Source organism: Bos javanicus, chromosome 9 (genome assembly GCF_032452875.1).
Source record: "Bos javanicus breed banteng chromosome 9, ARS-OSU_banteng_1.0, whole genome shotgun sequence".
NCBI lineage: Eukaryota > Metazoa > Chordata > Mammalia > Artiodactyla > Bovidae > Bos > Bos javanicus.
In genome coordinates, this window is record NC_083876.1 from 99264607 (window position 1) to 99277751 (window position 13145).

Below are 13145 nucleotides of genomic sequence, written 5' to 3' on the forward strand. Positions count from 1 at the left end.
ACTTAGAGAATGAACCTATGGTTGCTGGGGGGAAGGACAGTTAGGGAGCTTGGGATGGACATGTACATACTTCTATATTTAAAATGGATAACCAACAAGGACCTACTGTGTAGCACGGGGAACTCTGCTGAATGTTATGTGGCAGTCTGGATGGAAGGGGAATTTGCGGGAGACTGGATACATGTATATGTATGGCTGAAAAATTTTTAAAAAGAGTAGATAAAAAAGATTGCTCTATTCCTGCCTAATATGACTTAAAGCAAGTCTCAAAAGGATACAAGTACTGCTGAATTATTTAAGTGTATCTTCCTTCCTCCCCCATCCTTCCTTCCTTTTCCCTCCTTCCTCTTCCTTTTTTTCTACTTCTTCTTTGCCAGTATTTTTGGCATAGTTCTGCTTTGTTCACTCTGTGCTGATATTTGTAGTTTAAAGCTCATCAGGAGGCAACTCTTCTTCATTCTTTTGTCTGAACTCTGTGTTAAAAGTACAAAGTACTGACAATAGTTTATACTTGTAGACTTCTACCTGACTTTTAATCTAAATTTAAAAATGTTCTATTTACTGCCAGATCACTGCTTGTATAGATAACTTTGCGTATGTAAATGTTTACATAGTTTGTAGGAATTATTTTTATTTGCATGCAATTAATTTTTTGTGCAAAAGTGGTTTATTTCTGGCCATAAATTATAACCGTGCATGAAGAAATCACAGTGTATTTCAGCATTAGTATGTAATTAAAGTAACAGGTGCTAGGGTACTTTGGGTTTTGGACAGAAAGAGACCAAAATGTTGGTGTTGGCTTTGCCCTCATCTGGCTATGTCAGTTAAGTCAATTACCTTTCCTTCTCTTAGCTCCTCACGAGTAGGATGAGCAGATGGACTTGCTGAGGCTCTGTGAAGGTGATAAGTCACTAGTCTTGTACCTCTGGTACCTGGTATTTTATTCCATTTCTCAGGCTGTCACACAGAAAGTGACTAGAGATACATCAATATATAGGAGTTGCCAGATGCTGCCATTTCCAATGACATTCAGTATCTTGTTGGCTGAATAAACACACAGCATGATCTGGGGATAAAATGTTGTTTTTACGGCCATTGTTATGACGGAATTCTGTAGGGAGCTTTCAAAGTCTCTGGAGGATTGTTTATTAGGTGATATTTTGACTGGAACTATTTTCTGCAGTTTCTACTGTCTATAGTAATAAAGAGAGAAACATATACTATACTAATTCTACAGTTTCAGGGCTCAGGGAAAATGGGGTTGGCTTAAATTACGAGCCCCAGTTTAAGAGAAACAGGAAAATGGGATAGGATTAAACAGTTCTCAGCTTATTAAAAAATCAATTTTTGCAAGGAAAGAGCTAATTTTGCAAGGAAAGAGCTCTAAAATTAAAAATGAAGAAACTGAGTAGAAATGTGGCCTGAGTCGATGGTAGCATTATTCCTACTGTTGATATCAGGGTGCGTGTGTGCTAAGTCACTTCAGTTCCGTCACTCAGTCGTGTCCAACTCTTTGCGACCCTATGAACTGTAGCATGCCAGGCCTTCCTGTCCATCACCAACTCCCAGAGTTTATCCAAACTCATGTCCATTGAGTCGGTGATGCCATCCAATCATCTCATCCTCTGTCGTCCCCTTCTCCTCCTGCCCTCAATCTTTTCCAACATCAGGGTCTTTTCAAATGAGTCAGCTCTTCGCGTCAGATGGCCAAAATATTGGAGTTTCAGCTTCAACATCAGTCCTTCCAGTGAACACCCAGGACTGATTTCCCTTGTGTCCAACTCTTTGCAACCCTGTGGACTTTAGCCCGCCAGGCTTCTCTGTCCATGAGATTCCCCAGGTAAGAATCCTGAAATAGGTTTCCATGCCCTCCTCCAATTAAAAATGAGGAACTTGTGTAGAAATGTGGCCTAAGTCAATGGCAGCATCATTCCTACTGTTGATATCAGCAAGAGTCCCCAAATATTAAGGATTAACTGTAATATGTTTGGTAGATACAATAAGTGTAGTTTCTAATATTCTGGTAAAAAATCAGAGAAATATATAGAATCACTTGTGGAAATTAATATCTGAATATCCAGCCCTACCCAAGAACTATCAAACCAAAATACCTTGGTTGAACCTTAGCTAGTGTGTTTTTTTTTTTTTTAACTTTAAATATTGTATTGGTTTTGCCATATATCAAAATGAATCTGCCACAGGTATACATGAGCTAGTGTGGTTTGACAAGATTCCATGGTGATTCTAGCCTCTGATCACCAGACTCTAGGGATGATTCCTCTTCTTAAAAATTCAGAGCAGGGGAACCTCCCCAATCATTGATTTGGATGCTTGGTTTCTTTAAGACCCTGGCTTATCTCTAAGTAGATTAAGGAGGGTTTCCTGGGCAGCCTGCCTGCTAGGTGGTGAGCTCCCTGGAGACAGGGAGCCAATCTCAGTCAACTCTGAGTCATGGAGACCAGCACAGTTGCCTACCCTACTGTTGGGTTCAGTTAGATGGTTCTGTGACTTCATGGGGCATGAAGATTGTAAAATACGTGATTTAAGGTCAATAATTTCAGAGAAAAGCACTCTTTATATCTTTTGAAATATAATATTTATTATCTTTTGGCCACACTGTGTGGCATATGGGATCTTCGTTCCCCAATGCAGGGATCGAACCTGCCTTGGGAATGCAGGGTCTTAACTACTGAACCACCAGGGAAATGTCTCCTTATCTTGTTTAGAAATATGTTCTTCCCAGATGCTTAAGGAATAGTAATAGAGCTTATCCATCATTTTATAAAAAGACATTTTATACTATTTTTAAATAAGCATTTTATGTGATTCTCCAAACAGCCTTGCAAGGTGTACGTCTGAAAAGCTTCCTGTACGGGCAGCCTGTGCTCAAATCCCAACTTGGCTACCTATCAGTTGTGTGTTCTTGGCCAGCTTAGTTCATTTCTCCAAGCCTGAGTTTCTTCATCTAAGAACTGAGGGCTACCTGCCTCATTGTTTTACTGTTAATTCAATAATCAGACACTTGTGTGCTTGAGTCAGCTTGCATTAATTTCGAGAAGCAATTGTTAGACTGTTAGTAGCTTGAAGTTGGCTATGGTGGAAGAATTTACACCATAGGCATTGGCAGGTGGACATCCCTCCTCTCCACCAGGAAACTGATTTACCAGTCCACTACTGGGTGTAAAGCCTGGCACACAGACCTCTGCAAGTGCTGGGCATTGGTATTCAGCCCACAAGGTGTCAACGGAGCGAGGGCTTAATGGCTAAACAGCTCTAGGGGTATCAGTTGTCTGAGTGGGTTGATAAAGAATGCGCCTGTTGATGAAATTACGTTTAGCGGCTACTCATTACAAAGCAGAATGTACTAAATGTCCCAGAGAATAACTCTTGGCATAGGTAAATCAATCAGTTAAGAGTTTTATGATGTGAATTAAGTTTCTGCACAGTCTTTGTTGACTTGGATGCTGGTCCATAAACTCGTCCTTTAGACACTTTAACACAAGAGGCCTTTCTGTTCCACAATTAATTTCTACTAGTTCATGGTCTCCTCATATTTGCAATTTGAATTATTTTCAATACATGTAGCATCATACTAAACAACCAAAGCTCAGAGCAGCAGCTACTATACATTTCTTTCTTATTGATCTTGTGGACACTGAGTAGTCTGTATTGAATTAATCTATTTCATTTCTTCAGTGCTAAATATTTTTTGTTAGTGCTGCCTGGCTATTTTCTAACTGAGGGAGTTTCTCTGTACAATATAGCTATTCTGTAATTTTGCTCCTGGTAAGTTTCTCTAATTCATGTGAGATCATAGTATGACTACTTGTGAAGTACACAGAGGAAGGAAACTATATTTATTGTGACCATATGTTCCAGATTATCCAAGACAGTTCCAATTTTACATAATTTTATTCACTTCAATTAAGAAGATGCATTATATGTCAAATCATTATCTAACTTTTTACCCATTTAGACTCTAATATGAATGAATTCATATATTATAAAAACAGTGTAATTTCTTAACATGAAAGTAGATGATTTATATGAAGATCATCTAAAGGTGTGACACCTAATTCACATTGTTATATATTTAATACTTCTCAATTATTGAAAAGAATAAAGTTACCCAATATTAAAACTGTCTTGGCAAATTAAGCACCCACAGTCACATACATGGCCTTGGGTTTGGTAATGGAACATGATCCATGTAATGCATAGTTAAGCATGAAGGGCTATCTGATAATGATCAAAGGATTATGTTTGATAATCCATCAGAAAAAGAACTAAAGCAAATCTTTATATGGATACCTTATTTTGGAAAGTTAAAGTATAAAGCTTTCATTAGAGCAAAAAACCCCCAAATGATTAATTTTAATATATGGAATAATCTGTGGATTTCCCTGGTGGCTCAGGGATAAAGAATCTGCCTGCCAAAGAAGGAGACTCGAATTTGATCCCTAGGCTGGGAAGATCCCCTGGAGGAGGAAATGGCAACCGACTCTAGTATCTTGCCTGGGAAATCCCATGGACAGAGGAGCCTGGCGGACTACAGTCCATGGGGTCGCAAAGAGTTGGATGTGACTGAGTGGCTAAAAAACAACAACAAATAATCTTTGGGAAACGTGGCCACTTTTTAAGAAATACCTTTCCCCCACTCAGAAAAGTTTGTGAGATTAGAAAGCAAAAAGTCCTATATTGCTTACTGGGTTAGCAAAAGAGGCCGTCTTAGAAGGGAACGTGGTGCTTTGCACAACGGGAAGTTAGTCTCAGTAAAGGGAAAAGAGAAACAAACAAAGTAGTGGAGATGGGCGAGGTTACGGGGGAGAAAATTCACATTATTTTGGTCACAGTTACGTCCTAAGGACTGTTTAATGGAGTTGGACATATCTTTAAGTTTTGATTTTCAGAGCCATCTTGCAAGGCAGGTAACATCACCAGCTGTCATGATTGCCTACATTGTGGAGCTGCCAGAATTTGAATTTAGGTCTGTCGGATTTCAAAATCCACACTCTTTCTGGGACACTCCACGGCCTCCCAGCCACTGGCTGGGCCTCTGTGATGGGCCAGCTCCTTTGCAGGCAACTTCTCATTTTAGACTCAGGAAAACAGTTAAGATTTTTTTCAGACAAGCATGTTTCATTTATATATAATATCACAGTTTTAATTCTCAAAAGCTCTTTCCTTTTATCCAGATGCTCCTTTATAAGATTTTTATTCTTAAAGATGAAACCCATGCTACTCATAATAGCAGAGTTGCAAAGCAGAGAGCAGAGAAAAACAGCCTGAATGGCATCTTAGAACTATCATTTGGCTGGCTGATCTCAATAATTTACACCTAGTTGAGCAGCGCGACCTAACCCATGCTTTCCAGCCTGGTCCTGCCCTTAGATTGACCCAGGGAATCCATAAGATCACCAATTCGTGAGTCTCATGACTGGAGATTTGATTTCAGCTACTCTGGAGTGAGCCTAGGAGTGTGTGTTTCTCGGTTCCCCACAGTCTCTGAGCCTTTCTCACGCACAAAGTAGCCATGAACACACACGTCTCCCAGGACCATGGTGGCATGTGAGCTGGTGGGGGCACAGCACCTGGGTGGTGCTTGGCACGCCTGCCAGTGTAGATGGGCTTCCCTGGCGGCTCAGACGGCAAAGCGCCGGCCTACAATGTGGGAGACCCGGGTTCAACTCCTGGGTCAAGAAGATCTCCTGGAGAAGGCAGTGGCAACCCACTCCAGTATCCTTGCCTGGAAAATCCTATGGACGGACGAACCCAGTAGGCTACAGTCCTTGGGGCCGCAAAGAGCTGGACACGACTGAGTGACTTCACTTTCACCAGTGCAGGTAATCCACAGCGGACGGTGACCCTAGTGTTCAAAACATGGCCTCGGCTTTATGGCAATACCTTTTAAAAAATGTTGTAGGTGGTGCATGCTATCTTCATTCCTCCTTAAGTTTTTATTTGTCTTGAGGTTTTATTTCTTGAGGACAACCCTCTTCCAAAGCTAGGATGAACCTAATCAGTCCAAGCTGGCCACATGCTGTCTGGGTGCTCTGATGAAATGCCAAAAGCATTCTTAGGTGGTTGTTGCTGTTTGGTTGCTGAGTCGTGTCTGCTTCTTCTGCGACCCCACGGACTGAATCATTTCGGCCCCCTGAGTATCAGCCCTGGAAATGGAACGTTTTGGATTAACGATGTTTAATATTCCTTTTCCTCCAACATCCCATGACCCTGTGGTCTTTACTCTGCCCCACAGCCACCCTTGGGATGCACTTACACATAGTACACAAGTCACACCTACCTGAGTTAGAAGAGAGGAGTCAGAGGCCAGAGAGCGAGTGTCAGCCCCTGGCTGTGAAGTTCTAGACAACTCTGGACAAGTTGCCTCATCTGCGGAAAGGAAGAGAATTAAGCCCAGGGGTCTCTATGCACCCTCCGCACTCCAGCCTCAGACAACAACGGTGATGAGAGTGGATGAAAATAACCCCAGTGCTCATGAGGTTCTGAGCTAACACAGACATTATCTCATTTAACCCTCGGCTCCACCTCACCACGTAGTATTAATTCCAGGAAGCAGGTGGTCAGGGTAACGCCTAGTCACTCAGTCGTGTCTGGCTCTTTGCGATCCCATGGACTGTAGCCCACCAAGCTCCTCTGTCCATGGGCTTCTCCAGGCCAGAATGCTGGAGTGGGTTGCCATGCCCTCCTCCAGGGGATCTTCCCATCCAAGGGATCGAATCCAGGTCTCCTGCATTGTAGGCAGATTTTTTACTGCCTGAGCCACCAGGGAAGTGATCGGGGCAAGATTGCTGCATCTGCTCCCAGGGTGAAAACAGCTCCTTTTCCAGGAAACTAAAATGCCTATCATATCAAGAATAAAGATACTTGTAGTCTCTCATTGACTTACTTTTATAATAACTGTGATAATCAATGTTAACTGAGTAACTACTATGGGTGAGAAGCAGGCTAAGGAACTTAGTTGCCTTTCCTTAAATTAATTTTTATCAGAATTTATCCATTCATTCTATGAGTAGCTGTAGCCTTTTTTTTTTAAGGCACATGAAATATAAGAGGAAACAGAAACACTGAGTTTCTGATATCATGAAACATTTTTATTATGATTCCCATTTTATAGATGAGAAAACTGACATTTCACAAGGTTAACTAACTTACCTGAGATCATACAATAAGTAAACGGTAGAGACTGGAGCAAGCTGCTCTGTCTTACCCCAAAGTCTATGCTCTTGGCCACATAAGCCATGACTGGATGTGTAATACCACAAAGCAAGAAGAAAAAGGCCGGGGACTTCCCAAACATAGGCATCTAAACTTTTAGCAAGAGTTTTAAGCATCCAACTTCCTTATTCAGTGGAGGAATTGCAAAAATGTTAGCGTCATGCGTGTTGTTGCTGCTGCTGCTAAGTCGCTTCAGTCGTGTCCGACTCTGTGCGACCCCATAGACGGCAGCCCACCAGGCTCCCCCGTCCCTGGGATTCTCCAGGCAAGAACACTGGAGTGGGTCGCCATTTCCTTCTCCAACGCATGAAAGTGAAAAGTGAGAGTGAAGTCGCTCAGTCGTGTCCGTGTTAGCGGATCAAAATTCATGGACCCCTTTCCCATATTTCCATACATTTCCAGCGTAGGAGGCATAGCTACTCCTATTTAGACGGGGGGTAAGAATTTGGGCCGAGAACAGGATGTGAAGCTCTGGTCCACATTCTCCGTGACCTTCTGACACTTAGTGTTTCCCTGCCCTTCACTCTTTGGAAGAAGCTTGATGGCGTGACCTGGAGTGACTCAGAGAACGCACTGTAATATCTGGCTGTGCTCTCTGTGGATTATTTCTTGGCCGGGGAGGCAGGACAGACCACAGATTTAGACTGCACACATGCATTTGAATCTGTAGTGGAGTCCTGGAGGAAAAACAGGAATTGTGTGCAATGTGTCAGGACAACAATGTCTTGGAATTGCTTGAAGTAATTATAATCATACTTGCTTGTTTCCCCAGAAATCAAATGTAGAAAGTAAAGCGAAGAAGGCAGCTTGGTGCATAGACATTGCTCCTTTTCTTAGCCAAAAACTTAGACCGGAAATAATGACAGTTACCACTTTTTTTTTTCCCCCTGCTAACCTTAATTTGTCCTCATTTGAAGCATTAAAATTTATGAACAGTGTTAATGGAAAGCTTTTTAGTCTAAGTATGTGGTTGCTATCTCTTTAACCTCTCACCCCACCTCCACAAGACGAAAATCGGTCTCACAAAGCTTTAAGAGGAAGGATAGATCATGTGAATATTCTCTTTCCATTCTGTATCTCTTTCCCCCTGTATTTTCACATTACTTCTCTTGGCTGCTGTTCCATTAATGGCATTAGAGTTTTTGTTTTTCTGATCTAAGGATGAAGAATTAGACCCGTTATATCTGGTAATTTATCAAACAGCTTCTCTGTCACAAAGAACATTTTTTTTCCTCACCTTTTCTCTGGGTTCCTGGCAGCTCGTCTCACCCTGCCAGGGGGAGATTGAACACTTTAATCTTTTGACGAGTTCACATCAGAAGATTTTCGCCACATGCCTCTAAGATTTCACCTCATGAGAAGTTCCCCTTCAAGTCCATGGTTTTGCCTCTTCCCAGGACCTTTTGAGTTTCGTCATGGCATCATATGTTGCTGTAGACTTGGTCCCCTTTGAAGCATTTACAGACGCTTTCACCAGTCTCTTTAGAAAGAAAAAGGTTGTTGGTGGTGGTAGGAGGAGGGGTTTGGAAATCCCTCAACAGCCCGAAGATGCTCTCTGAATAATTCAGGACGCCCTGGGAGGCATCGCTAATGCCCAACACCGCGGGCCCGGAGTAACTGTTAACGCTCTGATTTCTGGTCTCCAGGGGAAAGAATCGTAGTGGAAGTGGTGGGCTCATCTCCCCCCAGAAACACATGCGTGAGAGGGTGTGAAGCTTTCTGGATGCAGCTTAGCATAGCCTGGGAAACTGACATCCCCACCAAGGCCCCTCCCCGGCAGATTCCATAAGAAGTGCTGAGTATTGGGACAGGAACCCCTCTGAGCTGCTCCAGCCACTCTAATGCATCTCACGATTATCTTAGGTCAGGTTGGAGCAGATAGTTCTGGAAGGAAGAGGAAGACTTTATCAGCCCCTTCTGTCTAGCACAGTGGCGAAGGCACAGAGAGAGGCCAAGCTGTGTGAGGCCCACGGTCCCACCCAGGGCCAGACAGGGTGTCAAGGCAGCCGGCCACCTTGCTTTAAGGGCCTCTCCTTAAGGAGGAGCATCTCACAGAAACATGCCCAGAGTTTCCCTTGTGAGCCCACAGGCAGGGGAGGCTCTGGGACAGCATTCAGAAGATGGTTCCCATCCATCAGTCAAGCAGCCTCTAGGGGCAGCTCTTTTCCAGTGGGAGCTGGGAGGACCTCTTCCAGTGAAGTCAGCCCCCATCACCAGAGGGATCTATGTGGTCCTTGCTGTTTACTGGGGAGAGTGCCGGCACCCAAACGTCTCTGACGGGGGTGCAGAAGCAGCGCCCAGAAAGAAAGGAAAGGCTGGGACCAAACAGTTTCAGCTTGGTTGTGATACTGGCGTAAGTGACCTACCTGCTTTTTAAATGGGAAAATCAGGAAATATGGTGACTTTGATGAGACTATTGATCTCATGCCTTGTTGATTATTCCCTTGATTCTGTGTAAGTCCTGTGTAGACGAGTGTCACACGGCAGTGGGGACTCTCGTGAGGAGAAGCCTCCTGTCGGCTGCCCTGAAACAGCTTCTACTTTATCCTGGGCCTCCCTGCCTCAGCCAGCCCTTCAGCAGTTTTCCCTCACAAAAACCATGGCAAAGAATGTGTCAGACAAGAAACTTTGCAGTTAAGTATGGGCTCTGATGGGGAACGTATGTGTGTGTCTTTAAAAATTGATCCTTAATGCTGTAATGCTATAAAAGAGTTGAATGTTTATTGTAGAAGACTTAGCACATACTGATTAACTAACAAAAAAATCCCACCATCCAGTTAAAAGTCTCCCTGATTATTTTCTCTTGCTCCATCCCTTGCAGCAAAAGTGGGGTTTTATCTTGGCCCCTGCTTTATAACCTGCTTTTATTAAAGGTATACATGTATTTCCACGTTTTTAATCTCATTTTGAAGGTTGCATGATATTCCATAATATGGACATGCTCTAATTCATTTAATTATCACCTGTATGGACATTTAGTTTGTCCTCTGTTTAATCGGCAACATTCTGTGATGAATATCCTTTAGCTAAACATTTGGGTGGGGCTTCCCCAGTGGCTCAGTGGTAAAGAATCCTCATGCCCAATGCAGGAGGTGCAGGAGATGTGAGATCCATCCCTGAGTCAGGAAGATCTCCTGGAGGAGGGAAGGGGAACCCACTCCAAGATTCTTGCCTGGAGAATCCCATGGACAAAGGAGTCTGGTGGACTACAGTCCACGGGGTGTCAAAGAGTTGGACACGACTGAAGTGAGTGAGCAGGCACACACACATTTGGGCTCACTCAGTGGTATGCTGAAAATGCTTTCTGGAACTTGTGGGGAAAAGGCCCCAGCTGTAGCATTTGCTGACTTTCTGGGGTTCAAGTGCATATATCTCTCCTGAAAAAAGTGAAAGTCACTCAGTCATGTCCAACTCTTTGAGACCCCCTGGACTATAGAGTCCTTTCCCTGCTCCAGGAGATCTTCCCAACCCAGGGATCGAACCCAGGTCTCCCCCATTGCAGGCGGATTCTTTACCAGCTGAGCCACCAGGGAAGCTCTGTGACCCATTTCAGTGAGTGTGGAGTTGGGAGTGGTGCCTTTGACTGGGACCACTCACGGTGACATTTTAGGATAAATTCCTAAAAGTGGAATTTCTGAGTCAAAGGGTATGAACGTTGTAAAAGATTTCTGTATGTTTTGCCTATCTGCCCTCCAGAAGTACCAAAATTTATATCTCCACCACAAATAGGTGGGCATGTTCCAAAGCTTCTAATTTCCCAAGGGTCCTCTCTGTCCTCAGGTAGAACGGACTTACCCCACAGGCAATGAGACATCTGTCATTGGGGGTCTCATCTCTCCTGTCTGGGAGCCAGATGACCAATTGTTTGGGAGTGAATTCAAACATGAGAGGAGCTGGGCTCAGTTGACTAGGTGTCTTTTAGGAAAAGTTAACTAAGAAAATGAGATACTAAAAAGCAATTTGTAGGAAATTCCAAGACTCAGGTTATGGGAATGTTCACAGGAAGGAGAATCAGTGGTTGAGAGCCTTGCTAGGAAAGCTTCACAGAAGCGAGAACTGTCCTGAAAGAAAAGTGGAGGTATTCATTGGCCTTTGGGTTACTGTGTCTTTGTTAATTTCCTTTCGATCACAGAAGCCTGGGTTCCTGGCACCAATAACAGACAGGCTGGAGGCAGGAGGCGCCAGGGGGCAGGGAGAGCTGTTTACCGGGAGCACCATCTCTGAAGGCCAGCTTTGCCCGCCATCTGCACCTGTGTGGCACCCTCTGCAGCCCCACGTGACAGCTCATCTCCAGGATGAAATTGCTGCCCACGTTTCTAGTCAGTTTTTTTTCAGCCACCCCAACCTGACTACTTTCCCGTCTGTCTGTCTCTTTCATTTTAGGAATAAAAAAAATCCAAATTGCAATGCATCTCTCTGCTGTTGTACCAAGCTCACAGCTGATGGACAGAAGTATGTGGTACCACGTTAGATCTGCCGCTCTGACGCTTTGCCTAGGATCAGACTTTATTCAATCCATTCGAGTTCATACAACCCAGATATCAGATAACATTAAGGTTTACATTCTCCCTTGAAAGCTGTCCCAAGCATTTATTGATGTTTGCAGCATCTGATTACTCTAGAGCCAGAGAAGGCCAAGAGGAGAATCTTCTATTTTTCCAGCTGACCTTTGAAAAGTAGCATCTGTGACTTACTCCGTGAAGCCAGTGACCTTCAAGCATCGAAGTCTTCGACTTTTCCACAGATGATGCCCCCTTTTCTCCTCGATGTATGTTTAGCAGTGATTCGAAGGGCACCATTGTTTGCTCTTGCCACGAGGATGGGAGGTCTGGAAGAGGAGTGGCTGCCTGTGACTGGGGGGGCCTTCCCATCACCCGTGTGAGAGGGGTCACAGCCCACTGGGGAGGCTTTCAAATGAGACAGGAAGCAGTTTAGGGTAAGAAACAGTTTTAGAAAACCATTCTCACGCCAGATGAAATCTCAGATCTTGCAATTTTGTTTGTTTTCTCCCTTCTCAGCTGTTTCCCTTGCAAGTCAAAGACCAGCGTTTCTTCGTGCAAGTGCAGCTGTGACTAGCAGATGATGGTTTATTTTAAGATGAGAATAGAATGGGAGCAAAGGCATGCCAATTGTTGGTTGTCATCCATTAGCAAAACCTAAGTGTGGGCAATTTTGTCCAAACAAGGGGCTGAAGACCCCACGGATGAAGACACTGGGCTGGGGGCCCATGTCCGCTGGAGGGGGCCCTGCTCAGTCCTTCTCGGGCTTGAGTGCTGTATTCTCCTGCCTTTCCTGCGTCCCTTGCTCCTGCCTTAGTTCAGAGCTCTATTATTTTGGGGCTGAAGGATTGCAATTGCCTGCTGATTCGTTTTCTTTAGAATCTGCATTTCTGACCAATCTTGTCTGCAAACCACAGCCAGAACCATCCTGAAGCATCAGGTCAACCCACGGCTGCTGCTCAGTCACGCCAGTTGTGCCCGGCTCTGTGTGGCCCCAAGGACTGCAGCCCACCAGGCTCCTCTGCTCCTGGGATTCTCTGGGCAAGAGTACTAGAGTGGGTTGCCAACCCCTCCTCCAGGGGACCTTTCCTTAAGCCTTTTGTGCTGGCAGGCGGGGTCATACCCACCAGCACCAGCTGGGAAGCCTAGGCTGAGCTGACTATGATATAGCCTCGTAAAGGCGGAAATTGTCTGTGCTGCGGATTGTACATTCCCGACCCAGGGACTGAACCCCGGTCTCCCGCATTGCAGGCAGAGTCTTTACCACTGAGCCACCAGGGAAGCCCAGTCAACCCACTACTCCCTGTCTCAAATCCTCAGTGGCTCCCTACTTTCTATGGGACGAGTTCTATGTCTGTCTCGTGTCATTTGCAGTGTTTCTCGGTTAACCGCCGTCTTCCTCCCCAGCCC

At 44.4% G+C, this 13145-nt stretch overlaps 1 long non-coding RNA gene across 1 annotated transcript; it reads right to left on the reverse strand.

The window, feature by feature from the left end:
• Positions 1–612: 612 nt before the first annotated feature.
• On the reverse strand, positions 613–9063 carry LOC133254277 (uncharacterized). Its single transcript, XR_009738630.1, has 3 exons — positions 8474–9063; positions 6302–6390; positions 613–6167 (listed from the first exon to the last, which is right to left on the reverse strand). It is a non-coding gene; the product is annotated as an uncharacterized LOC133254277 (long non-coding RNA).
• Between the last annotated feature and the right edge of the window lie 4082 nt (positions 9064–13145).